Consider the following 5102-nt stretch of genomic DNA (forward strand, 5'->3'; position numbering starts at 1 on the left):
ACTGAGGCACTGAGCTTAATGGACCTGTGAGATTTGTAACTTCCAAACTGATCCTGTAAAACAAATCAGGAGAAACTGGACTGTATATTACAAAGCAGCAGACTCCCAAGGAGCTGTGGGACTGGAAATTCTCCTGCCCTTTCCCCTCGCCTTGTTAATGCTTCTCCTGACTTTTTTGGTGGCACGTTCGTGATTTCTCATGTGCAAATATGTTTGAATGTTCTCTTCCCTCAGGCACTTCTCAGCCATCTGAATGCCTTCCTCCATCACCAACTGCTTTTTCCATCAAGATTACAGCAGCAAAAAATGTTCTCTATGGGCTGGGTGCTCCCCTGTGCATGAAAAATATGTGCAGGAGCCAAGAAACACCAGGAGTTTCTTCCTGATTGTTCCAAATAAGAATGGGCAGTGACGCAGGCTGGGGGGACGACCTTGCACACATATATGCACGTGCTCTGGAATGGGCACAGAAGTGCCCATGACCTCAGCAAAACCATACAGAGTCTGGGGGTAGCTGGACTGGGCTGTGTGGTCCTGGGTGTTACCCAGGGCAGTTTGTGCTGGGTTGACCTCTCAGTTCACTGAGGCAGAAGAAAGATACACCAGTGTGGGAAACAGCTATAAACTGCTCAGGTGCACTCTTGTAATTCAGGTGCCATTTTCAAACTACAGAATGGAAAGTCCTGAAAGAGTTATTCAGGCACCACTTAGGGTTAGTTTGGTTGCTTTATGAACTATTAAGCGTCTGTGAAGTGTAGAAACTTAATGTCTCCACTGGAAGTCTTTTAATAGAAACAATCATAAGGTGGGCATCTGGGATTCCCCTGTTAGCTCTGGCCTGACTCCCAGCCCTGCTGCAGCAAACCTCCACTGACTTCAGTCGATGTGGTCCTGGGCTACCTGCATTGTCTGCATCCTTGGGTGTTCAGTCATTTCTGCCTTTTGAGTGCTATGGGATTCTTAAGGTGAATGTTTTGCTTTTTCCTTTTTTTAATTATGAAGCACCATGAGACGTAGGAGGAGCATAATAAGAGGTGCAATAATTCAGAGGTGGAAGTGTGTTCTCCATATTCTTGGAAGGCTAGAAACCCTAGGTGGAGGACAGAAGTATTTTTCTAAATATGGGGATAGTTTGGAAAGAGCCTGCCAAAATGCTGGTCATTTTCCTACCTAGGCTTTGGAGCAGGCAAGTGGTGGCTATAACACTGGAGAATCCAGGAGCATCTGCTGTGTGTGTGCTGGTTCCGCCTCTCCTATTCTTACAGAATTGACATAGAAATATACAGTCAAATATTCAAGAAGTCTAATGTTCTATCCATATGTAAGATAAAGCAATTCCAATTTTAATGCCCATATATAGCCTGTGTTGGTTCAAAGCTGAGGTGATGATTTACATCTCAACGATTCTGATAATATTGAATAGCAAGTTTGTCTTTAGTTTCTTGCAAAAATATCTGTTCATGTAGAACTCGGTATCACACAGATGTGAAGAAAGCTCTGCAGAAAGCACAGCATTATCCTCAAAAGAATGATGTATGGAACACTTATTGGGAGACCATGGTCCTGAGAGCCTCATACACGCTTTGGTCTGGTTCCTACCTTTGGGCTGGACCAGTGCTCAGAGTTCTGCACTTGTGGAACAGCTCTAGTAAGGGATGCAGCACAGAGCCCCAAGTGCCTCCTAATTAATGACTGCTGACTGCTGCATGCAGAGGTAAAACATCTGTTTTCAGCCAGAGCAGAAGTCAATGACACATGGAGCTTTTTCATGCCCTACACAAAATCTTGAGCCCACAAATTAAATTTCCCAGAGGATTATAGCCTTATGCAAAATGATACTGTCATACAAATAAGGCAGAATTACAATTCCGTATGATATAATGAAGATCCAGACAAGGGTTTCCACATCTCATGAGGATTTGGGTAGTAGCTCCAACCTTATGTAGACCTCCCAGCTCTCCTATTTCTTGTAAGGCAACAGGCTGCCAGGGTTCAGGGTTCAAGGCACGAACTGCAGGCCTACCTGGATGTGCTAAGAGGGAGGAGGCAGGCATAGGAATAAAGCAAAGCTTGGTTCTTCTCTGAGAGCACCATGAAATCTCCCAGCTGGCAGTGAGTGTATCCAAGGGACAGAGTGGTGGCTACAAATTGAACCCCCACATACACCACACCATCTGCCTTTGCTTTGCTGCCTGTCTCCTTTAGCTCTCTCACCCTCAAACAGCCAAGGGGCAGTTTCAGGTGTTAATAATTTAAACCAAAAGGTTTTAGGAATGCTTTGCCCCTCTGCAGTTTTCATCAAATGCATTTTGTTATGTTAGCATCTGGTGGCTGCCGATTTGGAATGTTCTGTTACTGGGACTGTACATCCCCCACCATGGTTGCCTCCAACTCCCAGTCTCCTTTGCTTTTGAAGGCTTACGTCAGACTTTTAGGTACTATTGAGCAGTACTGTTTCTGTTATCAATTTACCAGGTAAGGAAAAGGTGAGCAATTTTTATGCTTTAAATGCTTCTCATATCTCCCCAAGGGCATTGAATTAAATCATTTCTTAGCTAGAGATACACTCATAGTGGGTGTAAGTTAGTTTCCTCCTGATTTATCTGCAGAGCTATCTGAAGGATAGCTGAGTTCATAGTGCAATACACAGAACAAGTGTCATCAGGGCTTCACAACAATATATTGTATCACAGTATTCTGTGATATTCTTAGGTCTCCCTACTGTGCTCGAGTAACATTGAATGTTAGATCAATTATTATTTCTCGAATGCTTTGCTGTTACCTGACCTTAACCAATCACAGCTGTTGCCTGGAGCTACAGTTTTTTAAGGCACTAGTGTTGGAGCTGAGGATATGCTGTCAGACTGCGCTGTATCAATACGAACCCAGCAGTGGGGTATTCATGCTTGTGCTAGGAGTGACAGTTTACCAGTTTATGGGCAGATCCTTACTCATTGACCATCAAAATGTCCTCTTCTGCAACACTCAAGGAAGTCCCAAGAAAATTTTAGAGAGACAGACTTTTTCCACGTGTATGTGCTAGTGTGGACACTCACGTGTCTCCATCTCTGTTTAGCTGAAGGGAAGTTTCTGTGAAGAACGAAAGGTAATGCAACAAACAAACCCTCTAGGTAAGGCATAGCAATGGGAATTTAGAGCTGTGTAATTCTCTTGCTATCACTGAATACGGAAAATGATGACAAAAATAGTGCTTTATTTCTTTGATTCCTTGTTCTCCAGGAAACAATCTGAAGATGTACCAATCAATCTCCAGAATCAATGTGTGGAAGCTAGGAAGTACAATCATTGGTACGTGCAATTAGAATCATAGAATCATTTGAGTTGGAGGGGACCCTTCCAGGGTCATCCAGTCAAGTCCCCTGCAATGAACAGGGACACCTACAAGTAGATGGGGTGCTCAGATCTCTCCAGCCTAACCCTGAATGTTTCCAGAGATGGGGCATCCATTACCCCTCTGGGCAACATGTGCTACTGCCTCTCCACCCTCACTGTAAAAAACTTCTTCCTTACATCCAATCTCAATCTCTCCTCTTTTAGTTTGAAACCATTTCCCTGTGTCATATCACAACAGACCCTGCTAAAGAGTCCATCCCCTTCTTTCCTATTACCTGTCATTAGATACTGAAATGCTGCTCTCAAGTCTCCCCAGAGCCTTCTCATCTCCAGGCTGAACAGCCCCAGCTCTCTCTGCCTGTTCTCATAGGAAAGGTGTTCCATGTTCCATCCCTGGGGTCATTTTAATTGTCCTCCTCTGGACGTGCTCTAACAGGTCCATTAGTAGCAGTCCTTGTGGTCAGAAATGGTCATGCAATGTTAACAATGAAGTTTTAGTAAGAGAAAGACTCATTGCAGATGAGCATATACTAAACTGGTCTATCGTGAACTTGGAAATCCACAGCTGATGGATTTCCAATGGATATTTACAAATTGTTAGCATCCTGTTTATGAAAACTGTAAACAATCGAAGGCCATTGCCTAGAGGCTCCAACCTTATTTAGATCTATGTAAAGGACAATTCCCACATTTGCAATGCAGTCAGCGATGCTGGCATGTCACATGGTTACTGCACATGGTCATCAGAGTTGCTTCAGTGTAATCAGATGCATGCCACCGTGTGCAGTGCATTGTGTAAGAGTGCTCTATGAGAGGAGAGAGAGAATTGCGCAGAGACCTCTTTTCTGATGTAGCTAACCCACGTGCCCTTTAAAGGGGTTGATTTGGAAAGACAGGCAATTAGCTTTACATACAGTAGTCCTTCCTGGAAATTGCTCTCCTTGGTCCACACAGGGGAATGTTACGAGAACAAAGCAGGGAGGGCTGGGAGGTGTGGATGGAGCAAAAAGTTGGGCTGTTTTCTGCATGAGCTCTGCTGCCTGGCATGTTCCACCTGAGCACAGGCCATCTCCGGTGCTAGCTTAATGCTCTATGTTGTGATTGATGTCAGGCTGCCTGTACACCTGGTTGGGCAGGGTGGATTAATCTGGGTGTGGAGCTGGAACATGTGTTATGTATGAAGGGGTGACCGCAGCTGTAGGCATGCTGCAAGTTGGTGGCTGAAATTGTCTCATCCCGAACATCCAATGCACAGCCTCTATTTAGAATCTTACAAAAATTAAAAGAAATTAAAAATAAAAGACAAAAAGTTCTTTGTGTGATGCCTGCTTTCTCTGAATATCTTTCAGAGGGACCATTGTTGCTGAGGAATTGAACTGGATTCAGAAAACTAAGTGTGTTCTGTAGCTTTGTCCAGTGTTTCCCAGAGTGCATTCTTCCTCACCCAGCATTTCATCCTTAGCTTCAGCTCACACTGGAATGGAATGAGGTGAAAGGAAATCAATGCTGGAGCAAAGAGGTCCTGTGTGGGATGGAGCTCCCCACTCTTCTCAGCTGTACAGAGGCCAGCAGCTTCTCCCTGCAGCTCCCCATTGGTACCCAGCCCATGACCCAGCTTTCTCATCCCTTCCTTCTGTCCATCACCTAGAGATCATCTCCAGGGACGCTGGATACCTAAGGTTGTGTTCAGACTGTGGATGGGAGGGGAAGGTGACTGGAAGATGATTTCAGTTACTCTTGGTCATTCC

The sequence above is a fragment of the Meleagris gallopavo genome, chromosome 4 (genome assembly GCF_000146605.3).
Source record: "Meleagris gallopavo isolate NT-WF06-2002-E0010 breed Aviagen turkey brand Nicholas breeding stock chromosome 4, Turkey_5.1, whole genome shotgun sequence".
NCBI classification, from domain to species: domain Eukaryota; kingdom Metazoa; phylum Chordata; class Aves; order Galliformes; family Phasianidae; genus Meleagris; species Meleagris gallopavo.